Source organism: Mycteria americana, chromosome 3, assembly GCF_035582795.1.
Source record: "Mycteria americana isolate JAX WOST 10 ecotype Jacksonville Zoo and Gardens chromosome 3, USCA_MyAme_1.0, whole genome shotgun sequence".
In the NCBI taxonomy this organism is placed as follows: Eukaryota; Metazoa; Chordata; class Aves; order Ciconiiformes; family Ciconiidae; genus Mycteria; species Mycteria americana.
In genome coordinates, this window is record NC_134367.1 from 24,340,078 (window position 1) to 24,357,959 (window position 17,882).

A 17,882-nucleotide genomic window follows, 5' to 3' on the forward strand; every position below is an offset into this window, starting at 1 on the left:
TCAGTTTAGATATGTTCTATCTAATGTGTAAATCCTTCTCTTCAGTTTACTTAGGGGCGGAGAAAAAAACAATAAAACTATGCTCCTTTTCCTTTTAACTCTGATGGCACAGAAAGTAACTATAATCTTAGATTTTTTTAGGGACTGTCTACTAGTTTATTCTCATTTTACATAAAGGTCATCAACTCCAGTTATCCATACTTAATATACTTTAATTAATTCCAAGCTCTCTTTTGTAATGAACTAAATAATTCCTTTGAAAAGGAAAGTGAGGCATGGAATAGGGGATAGTATACATAACAGTGCTACTGTCCCTTCACCCGCTATCAACTTCACTTGCAACCTACCCATCTTGTGGATCCTTTGTGGATGCTTCAGAGACAGCTTTGTAGGATCCAGGCTTTGCCAGGGGTGGCAGCAGCACAAGGAGGCCAACTGGATCCTGGGGAAAGCAAAGCAGAGGTTGAAGACCTATGCCATGTGTGCTTCTTTTCTGGCATTTGCTGAAGTGTGGATGAGGCAGATGAGCCAGGGTATTTGTAAAGAGCTGAAGTGCAAAGTGTTCTGGGATAGCTTTCATGCTGTGGTGTATTCCTGCTGATATGTGGGATGGATATGACTCATTTGCCCCAACAGACTCAAAGCTTTCCCAGAATAGAGATTGACCTATCTGGTCCTAGAAATGCAGAGTACTTTCAGAGTCCCCTTCTTTCAGTACTTTCAGAGTCACCTTCTGAAAGATACAGAAATGTAGCCTTAAAGAACAAACAAGCAAAATATCCCAAATCTTGCAGATTTTCTCCCACCCCTTCCTAAGGACAGATTTTTAACCTGCCTTGTGTACAAAGCCATGTACAGTAGTTGTGGCAGAGATTTTGAATGCCAGCTAGGAAATTTGTTTCACAAAGCTTATTGATTTCTGCAGACAAATCTCTTGAAATACGTTAGTCTCTACCACGCATACTAGCTCTGGGACTTTCTGCCTTTAGGTTATAGTCCCATGCAATCTAAAAATCCTAGTCCTATTTAGGGGAGGTTCTGCAGCAAAACACATTTATTCAATTTGGAGTTAACAGAGGTAATTTTAAATCCCCTAACTGAAGTGAAACCATTCCTGATTTATACCAGTACAAATGAAATAAGAATCAAACTTTAAATAATGGAGTTACAGGAGACTATTATCCAGCAGAGAAGGAAGGAAGATATTAAAAAGAGAAAAAGTCCAGCCATGCTAACTACACGGCGACTGTGTGGAAAAATAACCTGCCAGTGAGTCTAGATGGTATAGGTGGAAAAACAAGCTTTCTTGTGTGCTTGGAAAGAGCATATTCTGTCTTCTCAATCTTGCTCCGATCTATCAATTTCAGAAGTTTTATGTCCTCACTCATTCTGAAGGTATTATATGCTATATATAGGTCCACAAAAATCCAAATCACTATAAAGAGATAGTTTTTTAAAAAAATCCATCACTGTTTAGCTCTTAGTCACAGGTCATCCACTTTCATGCTTTGTTATCCATATTGTTATAATTCTACACTGAATGAAATCAATTTACAGTGGTAAAGTGAAAAATTATATGGTAATGATAATACAGGGCTTTAACCTATAAGAAGGACTCTCTTAAAAGAGGGTAAAGACTATTCTTTGTTGTACATAAGACATAACTGTGGATTTCAACTTCTGTGTCTAAACCCATCTGAATGGAACATGAGGGTGTACAGCACCAAATATACCAGACATAGGGATTTTCTGCAATTTCCCACTACGCACTGACAAGGTTTGACTGAGGATAACATTGGCAGATGGCAAGGGACAAGTGAAGATCTCTTTGTGAAAATGAAATAATTGGAAAAAGTGAGAATATTTATTTGTTTTTGCCATATTATTCATAAAAAATGTTTTAACTTCATCAGAACATCTGTGAATTAGAAATATTCTATTACAAAAGAAGCCAAATGAGTTCTCCAAATACTGAATAAAATTATGTCTCTCTTAGTGAAATATTCCTCATTGGGTATAAGAAGTACTTCAAGAACTCATCTTTGAACCACTAGCACGATACCTTTGAGGCTTTATATTGACCTGCAGGAGTACTGGAAACAGATTTATTTAAATATGCAAGTACTAATTCATCATATAAAGAGGGTTTCAGACTAAATATTATGGTATACAAAAATGCCTTGCAAAGATCTTTTCTGTTGATCAGTAGATGGCAAGCTTGCTACACCCAACTTTCAGAAAGTGTTCTCCTAGCATTTACAATACAAATGTTGTGTTGTACTATAATTTCTGATATCTATACATTAATAATATTTAATTTGTTGAATAAATGATTGGTGCATAGGATGCTCTATATAGATGATATATCTTTTAAAAATAGTCTAAAGAAATAAATTATAATTAATATTATATGTGTTTACTTTAGCTAGTTTTTCTCTTAAATGACTACATGCTTTAAATCTTTAAGGTTTTTATTTTTATTTGCAAAAATACCTACCTTATTAATGCTAGGGTATTCCTTAGTGTTCGTATAGTTTCTGTATTTTAGCATTAGTCTTTCTATCAGAATCTATGCCCACAGCTTTTTATAGGGATTGCAACACACAGCTAATAATCAGGATTATCTTTAATACTTATGACTGTAAACCCCAAAACAGCAGTAGGAATATGTTTGGTTTACTATATATCTGCAATTATTCCTTGATATTCTGAGCATCTATTTTATCAACTAGCATACTAATCATATTTTTATAGTCAAGGATTGTTAGGTAGAAGTAACATGGCTAAAGGGAGAAAAGTAAGTAAATAAAGTAGATAATATTGATATAAAAGAGTGCGAGGAGAATTAAATTCTTAAAGAAATGAATAAACAGGATTAAGGGAGATGATAGTCAGACTGAGAATTTACAATTTTTAATTGTCTGGGGCCAAATTGCACATCAAGTTATTTCTTCCCCATGTTTTTCAGTAGTTAGTCTTGTTTGCTGTCTTGAATATTCCAGAATGAGTGTGAGGAATCTGTATTGACTGTAAATAATGGAAATTGTTCTCTAATATTAGCAGGGGGTTGTTGCAAGATTGGCACTGAAGTTCATTTACATAGCTTTAAGAACAGAGCCACACGTTGCTACCACCTGACCTTGGGACTTCATGTAGCTCTACAGGAGGAAACTAAACTGTGTTTTTTTGGATTTGGGGTTTTTTTGGTTGGTTGGTTCATGTGTGTGTGTGTCTGTGTGTGTTTGGTTGTGTCTGTTTGGTTTTTTTTTTTAACAGCGAAATTTTAGTGAATATTTAACATTAAAAAACTAAACACAATTGCTTTAAGGTGATAAGAAAACACAGTAAAAAAAATTTGCTTGCAATAATAGTATAATCTAAGTCATAAAGACTTCTTTCAGATACATATTATGTACAGGGGTGGAGAATGGAAAACAGTATGGAAGTCAAGGGCTAAACATCTCAATGGCCATGGAAGGGAAAGTGGGGTTTCTGCCGTTTTTCTTACTAAGTCCAAACCAATGGAAGTCCTCCTTGTGAATTTGGTACTAGGGATAACTGAACCTAAAGGGGAGACCAATCATTCTGACTAACAAGCTTATTTACAAGCAACAGACCTGGTTCACAAAAGTTTTTTAAAAACAAGACAGACACTTGTTTGCATTGAAAATATGGGATTAATTTTAATATATATTGTTTAATCTTTGTCTGAAGTAATCTGAAGCTGTTAACTATATGTTGCAAAACTGATTGCATTCTCACTCTTTCACTACAAGGTGCCTCTGCTAGCCCATCTTTTGTTGTTAACACAATCTGAGACCATGGAATCTCCATTTTTTTTATAGGTACATCATCAAAGAGATGGGCATCAACCACACATCTAATCTATGTGTCCAATAAGTGGGCAAACATAGAATAATACTATTCATTACAAGTATGAAATACTTTTATTATAGCGTAAAAAATTCAGTGAACTGGAAAATAGTAAAGTACAAGGAAAACAGAACAATATACATACACACATACGAACAAGTTTGAAATTCCATAAGGTTTGAACATAAAAGAAAGTTCACAATAAAGAGCTCCAAGTTATAGCTTGTTAATATGCCTTCAAGAAGACCACAGTAGGTCTGAAAGTTTTTTGCTTTTTTTTTCTCCAAGTGTGCTCATCTCCAGTGTAGCATAAACTTCCATGGTATTGCAGCGGTACTATAGCAGTAACCAGTATATCAGAGAGAAATTGTCGCTTCTACTGCAGAGATGGAAATAGAATAATAGCCTCGGTGAACTTCTCTGGGTCTTTCTTTTTACTTTCTAGTTACTCTTCTCCACCACAACAGGATTATCTATTCTGGCTTTATTTTACATAAAACAAATACAAACAGAAGTTTAGAGACTTTGGTTTCCTATCAATATATACTCCATAGTATGCAATGCACAAAAATAATGTTTAACAATAATATATTTTATATCCTTTTTTTCCTTATGAAATGCAAACATTTAAAAGTGAAATTCTATACCTGATATATAAACAATTTGCAGAAACCACAAAAGTTTTCTGTAAAAGCCTTCTACTGAACATAAACAATATTTCATATAAAGGCCATAACAATCATTATATTGTTTTGAAAAATTAAAAAACAAACAAACAAACAACTGATCCTTTCTTAGCAGAGGATTATGTAAAATAATCACATTTGTAAAATAATCACATTTGTAAAATAATCACACACAAACACATACAGCTTCTAAGATGAAAATTTTAGATGCTTAATTCTATGTAGTTTTTTCCCTGCCCTAGTATATGTAAGGTCCACTGGGGGCAAATAGCTGATTAGTTTATATTTGTTTACCTCCAGTAATTTCTGTGTAGTTTCAGAGTTCTTCTGATCCATGCTAATAAATTAAAGCTATATCGTATAACACAATTAGGCAAGACTGGGAAATGTTTCATAGGATAAATTTAGAAAAAATAGTAATTTTCAGATATATTTTTGAATTTAGTTGCTATAGTAACAACACATTTCTTCTTTGCTGTACATTTCTTTACCGTATACTCAGACCTCTACGTGACAAAACAACAATTTTACAGTCTACAATTTAGTCTCAAGAAAAAGATTTTCCCCCTCTGGGAGAACATGATTAGACTGGAGCTTACAGAGCTTCTAAAAGTTTGGTGTCTGTCAGCATTTCTGACTTAATTTCAGGGGTTTATGACCTACTTATAAAATTTCTTTATGGAAGAAAGCTTAGCACAGTTGTCTCCTCCTGGAAACATTTCTTTAGTGTTTTTAATGAAAATTTTAAAAATCCATTTCACAGCTTAATTTATAGGCAAATTAAAACCCAGTAGACTAGAGTAGTGACTTCTGATATCAGTTGTGCTAGCTCATAACTTCATTTTTTTGTGTGTGTGAATGAGATAAAAAGCTGATGGTGTGAACAAGAAGCATAGCATCAATAAAATGAAGAAATTGATGTAACTGAGCTGGTAAAAACTGAGTAACTTCCTCTGAGGCTCACAAATCTTTTCAAATCTTTGTGTACATATTACAGCACACCTGCCTATTCAGGTAACAATGTCAATAGTACATAATAATATATGTAATATATATGATATTAAGCTGTAAGAGTTTAAGATTTGTTTTCAAAAGCAAATTAGACATTTAATTCTTTCACAAGTAATTAGGCTCTTGATTTCCATTTAAATTATTAGCGGTTAAGTGCTAAAATATACATGAAGATTTGGGCTGAAGATACATATAAACGCTTAACAATACACACAAAGCTTCAGAATTTCCACTGACATCTATGACAACCTGTGATCTCATCTGGTTTGGTGCTTCTGAAAGTTTAACCAGATGTCTATTTGCATAATTAAGCGTACAGATCTTTTCCAAATCCATTCTAACAGGTCAACCAATAGCACACAATTTGATGTTTGAAAGTTTTTAGCAGGAATAAATTGTTTAAATCCAGGAAATCAAGCTAGATAAAGCATGGTCTGGGAGCTTTCCAAAGCTAACATGACATTTCCAGGTTTGAAGCACAATCATGGGTGCTCCCGCGTGATCAGCTGTACATCACTGTGTGAGCAGCCCAACATTTTGGACAGAGATGAGCAACAGACTGCTACAAGTGGTGGGTTTCCTAAAGTAGTAAAAGTTATCTAACTACAATGTGAGCGTATCTTATGTTCCTAAATCACTTCTAAGCCCTGGAAAATATACTTTTCATTCTCAACTCTTATTTTCTTTGTAAAGTGAAAGGATATGCTTACATAAACAGACTTACTCTGGTGGTTAATTTTTCAATTTAAGAATGATCTCATTAAGAGTTTAAGTGTTTTTGAAGAAAACCTAAGGGCCTACGAACAGTCAGCTCATATAACATAGATTTCTTACTACAGACTCTTCTTTACCAACAGTGATAATTCCAACCTTAATGATTCTATGATTCTTTGATTTTATGGTTCTATGAACAGCGACAATTCAAAAGGGACTTCTTTTTCTGTAGCCTGTTTTTCACAATATCTGGGTATTAGGGAAAATCTTTTTCTATACACAGGTAAATCCAAAGCAATTTCTGGCTGACAAGACTTTACACAAACTAAATATATTACCCTACTTCTATAAACTGAAGGTAGAATATGATCTCTACCTCTAAAATCTGGGCTACAGAGAGTCTTCTGTCCTGTGTTTTTATCAGAAAACAAAAGCAGGAGTCTGAATAATACAGCATCTCAAGTCATTGCCACTTTTGAGTAGATATTTAATCACACCTATTGAGGGTTCATACCCCTCAAGAGTGGCAAAGTCTGATAGAAAAAAAGTCATGATATTAGTCAGAGATGGCAGCACAAGATCAGTCGTCAGGAGCATGTATCTTCACAGCTGCACATTAGATAACTCGGTGAGTCCTTTACCTGGATCATGGCTCTTAGGCACAATAATAGCACACATAGTAACTTGTGCTCAGATGTGTTAAGCATGTGCATAGTAAGAAAAACATTAAAAGCCAGCAAATTGAAAATTTTATATCAGGAATAATTCTGTGTGACATTCCTGCTATTACGCTCATCTAAATGTTCTGTTTTCAATGAGGTTTTAGAATTCACACTTCAGTGAAATGAAAGGGATGTAGGAGATATGAGTTTCCTGCTTTGCTACTGTTGTTTGAATAGGAGGCTATTCATTAGTGCTTTACTAATGGTTGTGATGGCTGTGTCTTTGCAGTGGAAAAGGTCATCCTATTATAAAAACAGCAGGCACAGCATTTTCTGAACAGCATTGCACACAGCCAAATCCACCATCAGAGGACTCACCACTCTTTTCCACCTACTGTTTTCTTCTTTTTTTATGAAATCCTGACTTCTTTGCTTTATTGTGTTAGAAGTTTCAACCATTTACAAACTCTACAACCTTGTTCCTGTTGAGACCCCCTGATCAGATCAGTAAAGGGAACATGCAGGAATTTCACAATTGTAAACCTTTGATCTGAGTGCTGATGGACACTATCAGCTGCTTATGATGATTTTTAATGGATGCAAGTGCTGCTTGGTTAGCACCGTTTCAGGCATCCTTGTGCTTCTTTGATATGCTGAGGAAGAGATGGGGTCAAGTCACAGTAATTTGCCTCTAGCTTGATTAAAGGACTGCAGAGACATAACTTCATCTGATACAGCTCAGGAACGCTCTGAGACCCAAACACTCTCACAGGAGAGAAGAGGGCACAAAACTACTTCCTCCCCATCTTCATGAATAATACAGGTTGCATTCTTCCTAACCCTACTCCCGCATGAAGGCCATCACAAGCTAGTTTTTTGAAAGCACCACAATATATATAGAATATCAGCAATTAAATGTCATTTAAGTTATGTGGAAACATTCTTGATTCAATGTTTCTCTTTATTCCTTTCTTACAGATTTTTTTTTTCTAGTTTGATTAAGAAATTGAATTTACAATAGGAAGAGAACTATTGGAAAAGAAACAAGGCTAGTCACAGAAAATCAAAGGCAGAAAGGAAAATATTTTTCCTTGTTCCCATAAGACAGCTTGGTTATTGACTGTTCCCTTGAGGCAGTGTTCTAGTCTGGAATGTGACTGTAAAACCAACATCTTGGGTTTCTCTGTCAGTGACTTCAGTCTTTCAACATCACATTTGCTCAGCTTTCCTTTTTCTTTTTTTTTTCCCCTTGCAAGTGCCAGTTTCAAGAACTAAATTGCCCTTATGCTTCTAGAGACAATTTAAGGTTTTACCTGGTTACAGATTAACACTAGCAGTGGAAATTTTGCAGTCCAAAGGGTAGCCTTGATTACAGTAGGGCAGTCTCACTGGACACTGATATCAAAATCTAGGCTGCATAAATGCACATGAGGTCATCATTTAACCTGGAGGATCTCAAACCCTAGTGCAACACTCCAATAGCATAAATCAGAAGTCATCAAATAATATTGCACTATTAGAAAACTTCAGTAAACAGAGATTTTGGTTTTATATGCCTTACAGGTGGTATGAAAAGAAAAGAACCTGACCCCAGGCTATGTTTGCTGAAATGACATTTAGGAAAAAAAGAAGCCTAGTTTTATAAGAAAAAAAAAAACTAAATTGTAAATCCAACCAATGACATCCAGCATCTTTTTTGAGTAAAACACTTAACCTTCGAAGTCACTCTCAGGGAATGTCTGTTTCACTCACCTCAGGCTAAGGGAATGACCTTCCTGCACTCATCTGGTACCCTGCAGGCTGCAACACAGCCACCCACATTATAATTTTTGTTCTTCAAGGAGAAACTCTCTTGTATCTATTAGTGGGGAACAAATAGTGGTAATGAGGTGTACAGTATGAGAAATCAAGATTGTGGAATTGTGGACTTGTTCCAGGCAGATTTCTTGCCAGTGAAACTATCTGTAGCATAAAAAGTCCCTAAGTCCTGCAGAGAAGGAGAAGAGTTATGAGATGGGCAAAGTATTAGTTTAGGAACTTTGTGCTCAGTAGAACTGGGTTTTTGAAGGACCGTGGTGGCATGCTTTAAATGGCACAAATCTAGTCCAATGCTGGGGGACTTTCTGTCCTTAAAAAAGCCCCTATAACTGGTTTAAAACAAACTTGTGAGAAAGCAAAACCTCTAGAATTGTACAGATCCACCAACGTGAACATTTCCTCATGTTATAATTTCCTTTATTAGGAGTACTTTGCTGAAGCTTTAAATGCATAAGTTTGATCCGGTTCGCATTCTGAGGAATTTTTAGTACTCAAAAATGGCATTGAAGATCCTCAAAAAATGGTCTTATGCTAATTCTATCAAACATGTCTAAACCAGTGTGCTCTAATGGCAGGTGCACTGCACTGGTGCTTGGAGGAAAAGGTTCTGTAGCTAGCTCTGTTATCAATTCATAACAAGGCAGTGACTTTTCTTTCTGTGCTCCACAATCAAATGAAAATTGTTATGCCGTTGAGACCACAACATGGTGACAGATCTGATCAATTGTCTTACCAAAGGATCATATATAATGAGGAAAATGATGAATTCTGGAGTCTGTCACAGTTTGCAGACAGTCCAGATTCACCTCTGAGGTGATGATCCAGACAGCTGCAGAAAATAATTCTCTATCACTATGGAGGAAGAAATTATACAGAAATATTTTTTCTCAGTAGCAAGACATTTATACGTACAGGAGTCACTTTGAAGATATAACTATACACCAGTTGTTTCATCTTTCACCATTATTCTGTCTTCCTCCCAAGTGATTTGATTTCCTGCAGTACTTCATTGATCTGTTTAAATAAACTTTCTAGTCTCTACAAGAGCTGGAAAAGACTTTTCTTTCCTCCAATAGAAATAGACCTTTTGTGGTAGAAAACAAACCTAGTTTACTTCTTACAAAGGCTAGAGAACTTGAGTTTAAAAATCCCATTGGCCTCATGCTCCTACTTTTGTGAAAGTCAGACTTCATCTCTTACCTTGGGTTGTATTTGCTTTCCCTACGTTGCAGTGTTGCACAATAGTTTCTTGCAGAGTTCTTGCCTAGAGAGTCAGAGATTTGATCTAGGTCTTCCCATCTCCCAGTACTGCCCTGTTTTGTCCAGTACTTCTTAAGTGGGCAACATATAGGAAGTCCTTTTAATATAGGACTTCTCTTACCACCAGCTAGCAAAATGAGATATCTTTTATTTCTTCTTTTGTTGTATCATAAGTTTTCATTCTTGCCTATACTGCAGCCCCTCTAAAACAAAGGAGTGCAAAACAGCCATACATCTTAAGCTTTTTTTTTAGTCTTAAGAGTAGAGAGCTCTTGCAAATTAGGAGCAGAAGGTATATAGCACCTCACACTAACCTGGTCATATAATTCACTGTTCTATTTTCAAAGCAATTAACAGATAACTGTCTGCTATTCTAAAGCTCAGTTCCAACTTCCCCAGTAGCAGTTTCATTAATTATTTGTTTTATTCTTAATGACAGGAAACATGCCTATGATGTTTTTACTAAATACATTCTGTTTGAGACTGGCCATACTTAATGGACCAGGTTCCCCACAGAACTTATACAGAAGCTGGGTTACTGTCTTCCAATTTTGAACCATCATAGAGCACTGGTACAATCTAGACATTGAGCTAATTGGACAACTCTGCATTTAAGGTTTCTCATAACTATCATTTACAGTGCAGGGAATTTATGATCTAAGATAAAAGTATCAAATGATTTAGGGTCTTGCTGTTTTGATGTCTCAAAGGTAGAACATCTCTTCTCCTTGACTACCTAAACAGCTATGTTTCCTTCCAGCTAAATCTAAACTGATACAGAATCTTAGCAATCCATCTTATTCCATTCGATTAAAATGTTATGCTCATCTAAAAGGTAGGCATACAGTAATGGCTTGAATTAGCAAACTCCTGAAGGCTAAATTTCACACTTTACCACTATGTAATGCATAGCTATAATAATCTATATTATTCTTTAATGAAATTTGTGTACCTAAAGAAAAATCCATTGAAGAAACTGATATCAATCCTACTAGAATGAGTCTAACATTGAGTATACAACTTTTAAAGAGTGCTGAAAGAATACAACTTAGAGAGTGACATTTCTAAATATGTAAACAAACAAATGTCTAAAACCAAAATTTTTGTTTGTTTCCAAATAGAGGGAGGTTGCAGGAAAGGAGAAAAAGCAGCAAAGAAAATGCTTATAAAAATCAGGGGAAAGCAATACCTCATTCTGTATAAAAGTGATTTCTCACTCTTTCTAAAGAGATTATGTATAGCAACAGGATACTTGTTTTAGCAGAGGTTACTACTATTTAGCAAAGAACGGCCCTTAACAAAATGAAAATAATGTATAAAATATGAGAGTAATTTTCAGTGATTTGGGGGTTTTTGATCATGGGTTGATCCACACAACACCAGACCTGCTGGCGACAGCTGGGGTACACCTGTCTCAAAGGGGGAAAAGAACCTTTGTGTCACCAAAATCGGGAATCAAACTCCTTAACACCAATGTAGTATTAAGAAGCAGGCATTCTTTATTACAGCGCCAGATGCATGGGGGATCGTTCCACCTAGCATGCATACCACAGGTTGCATCAACCAAAACTTATATTCTTCAATTACATACATATGCATCAAATTTCCCAGAATGACCATACATATTCATTGTATTTCCTGGAACTAATTATCATATTTGCGTGTTCATTACGCATACGTCCTTGAGCTCCGAGGGGCTTCTGTGGGGGTCTCTGGTGGTCCTTGGTGGTCATACAGGTGGGTCCTTTAGCTGACCCCTTCTTCTGGACATGCGCAATATCACCTTGCTTATGTAACTTGCTTCCCTTCTTCATGGTGCATGGTCCCTAACAATGATTTGGCACCCTTAGCACAAACCAATTATTCTAACCACCCTCGAATCGTTGTCAGGATGGGCTGGGGCTGTACTGGGAACATAGCAGCGTGACCGTACTACTCCTCATCCAATTGTCTTTGGGCATAGCAGCATATCCATAGCCATAGGTGTACAAACACAATATTAAAGTATTCTCTACCCCACTCCTATCTCTATGTTGCTTAGTTACAAAAGAACAAACTAATCATTTTAGTTACATCTGGTTACATTTGCAGAGTTAGCAGAGCTCACTGAAAGAACTTTAAACCAGATTTGAAGGGGGAAAGGGGTAAACCCAGGCTCACTAGAGATAAGACTGGGGGCAGCATGCCAAAGTATGAGGGACAGTGTGCTAGCGAGGTCCTTCAGTCTGCTGTCTCAGTGGAGGTAGGGCATGGAGATCCATGCAGCAGCAAAGATGCAAGGGAAGCACCTGAGAATGGTCACTTAGGAATTAGGGCTTCTCCCCCCAAAAAGGTGGCAGGATCAATAGCCCAGCTGAATTGCATCTACACCAATGCATGCAGCATGGGCAACAAACAACAGGAGCAGGAAGCCATTGTGCAGCTGGAAAACTATGATATAGTTGCCATCATGGAAACATGGTGGGATGACTCATGCAACTGGAGTGCTGCAATAGATGGCTATAAACTCTTCAGAATGGACAGGCAAGGAAGGAGAGGCGGTGGGGTAGCCCTGTATGTTAGGGAGTGTTTATACTGTCTAGAGCTTGATGATGGTGACTATAGGGTTAAGTGTTTATGGGTAAGAATCAGGGGGAAGGCCAACAAGGCAAATATCATGGTGGGAATCTGTTATAGAGCACCCAACCAGGATGAGGAGACAGACGAATTATTCTATAAGCAGCTGGGAGAAGTCTCACAATCGCTAGCCCTTGTTCTCATGAAGGACGTCAACTTACCAGATGTCTGCTGGAAATACAATACAGCAGAGAGGAAACAGTCTAGGAAGTTCCTGCGGTGTGTGGCAGATAACTTCCTGACACAGCTGGTGAGTGAGCCAACTAGGGAAGGTACCCCAGGGAAACCTGTTGTTTATGAATAGAGAAGGACTTGTGGGTGATGTGATGGCTGGAGGCCATCTTGGGCATAGCGATCATGAAACGATAGTTTTCGATTCTTGGAGAAGTAAGGAAGGAGGTCAGCAGAACTGCTACCTTAGACTTTCGGAGGGCAGACTTTGGCCTGTTTAGGAGCCTGGTTGACAGAGTCCCTTGGGAGGCAGTCCTGAAGGGCAACGGAGTCCAGGAAGGCTGGACATTCTTCAAGAAGGAAATAATAAAGGTGCAGGAGCAGGATGTCCCCATGTGCCAAAAGACGAGCCAGCAGGGAAGAAGGCCAGCCTGGCTGAACAGAGAGCTTTGGCTGGAACTTAGGAAAAAAAGGAGAGTTTATAACCTCTGGAAGAAGAGGCAGGCAATTCAGGAGGACTACAAGGATGTTGTGAGGTTATGCAGGCAGAAAATTAGAAGAGCCAAAGCCCAACTAGAACTTAATCTGGCTACTGTCATAAAAGACAATAAAAAATGTTTCTATAAATACATTAGCAACAAAAGGAGGGCTGAGCAGAATCTCCATCCTTTATTGGATGTGGGAGGAAATATACTGACAAAGGATGAGGAAAAGGCTGAGGTACTTAATGCCTTCTTTGCCTCAGTCTTTAACAGTAAGACCAGTTGTTCTCTGGGTACCCAGCCCCTGAGCTGGAAGACAGGGACAGGGAGCAGAATGAAGCTCCCATAGTCCAAGGGGAAATGGTTAGCGACCTGCTACACTACTTATTCACACACAAGTCTATGGGGCTGGATGAGATCCACCCAAGGTTACTGAGGGACCTGGCAGAAGTGCTCACCAAGCAACCTTCCATCATTTATCAGCAGTCTGGCTAGCCAGGGAGGTCCCACTTGACTGAAGGTTAGCAAATGTGATGCCCATGTGCAAGAAGGACTGGAAAGAGGATCCAGGGAAGTGCTGGCCTGCCAGTCTGACCTTGGTGCCAGGGAAGGTTATGGAGCGGGTCATCTTGAGTGCCATCACATGGCACGTACAGGACAACCAGGCAATCAGGCCCAGTCAGCATGAGTTTATGAACCTGATCTCCTTCTATGACAAGGTGACCCGCTTAGTGGATGAGGGAAAGGCTGTGGATGTTGTCTACCTAGACTTTAGTAAAGTCTTTGACACCATTTCCCACAGCATTCTCCTGGAGAAACTGGCTGCTCATGGCTTGGACAGGTGCACTCTTTACTAGGTAAAAAACTTGCTGGATGGCCGGGCCCACAGACTTGTGCTGAATGGAGTTAAATTTAATTGGCGGCTGGTCACAAGTGTGGCACTCAGTATTGGGTCCAGTTCTGTTTCATATCTTTATCAATGATCTGGACGAGGGGATCGAGTGCACCCTCAGTAAGTTTGCAGACAACACCAAGTTGGGTGGGAGTGTTGATCTGCTTGAGGGTAGGAAGGCTCTGCAGAGGGACCTGGACAGGCTGGATCGATGGGCCAAGGCCAATTGCATGAGATTCAACAAGGCTAAGTGCCAGGTCCTGTACTTGGGTCACAACAACTACAGGCTTAGGGAAGAGTGGCTGGAAAGCTGCCTGGCAGAAAAGGACCTGGGGTTATTAGTCGACAGCCAGCTGAATATGAGCCAGCAGTGTGCCCAGGTGGCCAAGAAGGCCAATGGCATCCTGGCTTGTATCAGAAACAGTGTGGCCAGTAGGAGTAGGAAAGTGATTGTCCCCCTGTACTCGGCACTGGTGAGGCCCCACCTCGAATACTGTGTTCAGTTTTGGGCCCCCCACTACAAGAGAGACATTGAGGTGCTGGAGCGTGTCCAGAGAAGGGCAACGAAGCTGGTGAAGGGTCTAGAGCACAAGTCTGATGAGGAGCGGCTGAGGGAACTGGGGTTGTTTAGCCTAGAGAAAAGGAGACTCAGGGGAGACCTTATCGCTCTCTACAACTACCTGAAAGGAGATTGTAGCAAGGTGTGTATCAGTCTCTTCTCCCAGGTAACAAGTGATAGGACAAGATTAAATGGCCTCAAATTGCACCAGGGGAGGTTTAGACTGGATATTAGGAAAAATTTCTTCACTGAAAGGGTTGTCAAGCATTGGAACAGGCTGCCCAGGGAAGTGGTTGAGTGACCATCTCTGGAGGTATTTAAAAGATGTGTAGATGTGGTGCCTAGGGACATGGTTTAGTGGTGGACTTGGCAGTGTTAGGTTAATGGTTGGACTCGATGATCTTAAAGGTCTTTTCCAACCTAAATTATTCTATTGTATTCTATTCTATTGTATTGGTTTGGGGGAGGGAAGAGAGATTAATGTGATGGCACCCTGAACCATGTTTCATAGTGCAGTTCAAACAGATTATTATTGAGAAAAATGGTTATTTATCACAAAACAAGAGTTCCCCTGACTACTGCATACATTGAAGTGCTAGTATGTCACTACATATGGAACTAGCCACTCAGCTAAAGCCATTGCATTTATTACAGTGTCAGAAGCTTAGCTTAGCCTCAGATCTTTAGGGAAAAGTTCTCTATTCCTCCCTATAAACATGACTTGGTGTCCTATTTTTGCTGCTCTTTCCTCATAGCACTTTACCCTAATCCACATTGACTCATTATATATCTGTGATGTAAGAGTAATGTAGCAGTATTGTAATTAGCTATAGTAATTAAATTTCAGCATTTCGCAGAAATGGTTGACCGTGTTTTGCATACTGTACATTTTATTCTCTTCTTGTTATTTCAGCCAGCTATTTGATACACACTAAATTTCCCTCCAAAAGCATTTTCTCCTTGCAGATTGAAAGACAGAATGTTTTATAAAAGGCTGTCAGTGTTGAAAGCTCAGTAGATGTACGGAACTGCTAATTGCATAATATGGTGCTGCAAAGCTAGTTAATTTTCTTAATGAGTGCCATAAAGTAGTTTTCAAAAAGCATCAAAACAGGAAATCATGCTGAGTGACCCTTATTTGGAAATCACTTCTGAGGCAAACAGGAAATATATGTACAAACCTGGTATCTGATTCTTCAAACGCTGACGTACATCCCCAGCTTTCTGCAAGTCAGAATTTCCACTGGAGAGAAAGAGAAGTTCCACTGATGGGAGAAGTTATGGCTGGATTACCCCATGTGAAGTGTTGTTACAGCAGAGTGGTCTACCCTCTCCATGGTAGTCTTAAGGCACCTGTGGAAGGATGAATATTTGCACCCCAATCCTTCCATTACTTACAACCATGGGAGGCTGAAAGGGGGTCCTGGGCTGTAGGCGGGTCAGGGGAGACCCCAAAGGGGTCTGGAAAGGGACAGTCATGCCCATTACTGTCCTCAGGGACCTGACAGCGTACATCCTGAGCCCTCCACTGCTTTCATTAGCTCTCTTCAAAGAGCAAGTCTGCCATTTCCACCAGGATGATAATTTAAAAAACAAATAGCAAGAGGGAGTTTCAGATGCTGAGTTCCTGTTTAACACAATTAAGTGCCTAAGTTCCCTTGTTCAATGCATGGGGAACTTGACTGCCTAACTGTATATAATCCCTGGAGTCAGAGAGGAAAATTTAAGACATTTGCAATTCAAATATAACAATGTCCCTTTTGGATCTGGTCATTTTGGCAAAAGGACATAAATCTTTTAATTATTACAGAAATGCTTCTATACTTAATTACTGCCCTTGGGATCTCATACACAGACATATATATTTTGGGGGGTAAGAAAGTAGTTATTAGAAATCTAATCTAATACAAAGGAACCCTTTATTCAATGGCATATCTAAATATGTTATTTTTATTCTCAAGGGAAGTATTTCTTATTTAGTTGTACCATACACCTACTCTTTCGTAACAGTTATTGACCATATATGTTCATGAAATACAAAAAATCCCTATTGTATTTGTATTGAAAATCATCTACAAGTAAACTGACACAGAGTTGAAAGTACTCTAACAGAGTATTATTATGTGTATTGTTTCAAAATACTGGGATTTTGTGTTCAAGTTAAAAATTAACCTCTAAATTAGTGCAACAAATATAGTAGAGCAAAATTATAAGTTGAAAGTAAAATGCTTTTGATTGCCTTCTGATTATCCCCACATGTGCCTTTTTCCCTCAGCATAATTAATGTGTAGGCTTTTACTCCACTTCTCTGTCTTGCTCTTGGGTTAGCCTCATTGGGTTCTAAAATTCATCAGGACCATGACTACAAGTGGAAGGAAGCTGGTGGCTATGGTCAAAGTTCATCAGTGAGTCACAGAGCTTCACTGAGCTGTTGGTATACATGCAAATGTAAATGAAGTTGCATATCAAATACAAACTTTGCCTTTTTTGTATCTTCAAATAATGGAGGAAAAAATCATCAGCCAAATTGTAGGATTTACCTTTTGAGACAACTCAAATGTCATTACTCATCTAGAAAACAAAAAATGCTGCACAAATTATATTTTGAGGGTAAATGATTGAAATCATTGAATATAAGGATTTGTTTTTTTCTTATGAAAATCATTGTTAATACTAAAAGCAAAAGAATAACTAATTTGTATGGATTATATATAACTCTAGGAAAATCACACCCACAATGTAAGCACTCCTGAGTCTTTTTGCATTTGGTAGCCTCATATCTTTCATTTTATAACCTAACAGCACACTGAGAGTAATGTTCTAAGAAGGTTCATAGGTAAGCTTAAGGATCATTCAACATATTTTTTCCAACATGCCAGAATTACACAAACATTTTAGCCTAATAACAATTTAGTGTCATTGTAAAATCTATGTTTTATGATAACACACATTTCACATTCTCTTTCTGTCGTGAAAAATGGAATGAATATGACTCTCTAGTGGTCAGCAGATTTGCTGAAACACCATTTAGAAACAGAAATTCAAGTGGTCTTGCTAGGGTTTTTCATTAAATACTACCTAATTACCCAAGTATTTTCTTTTCTTTTGAATACAGGCTATTTCATTTTTCTAATATAA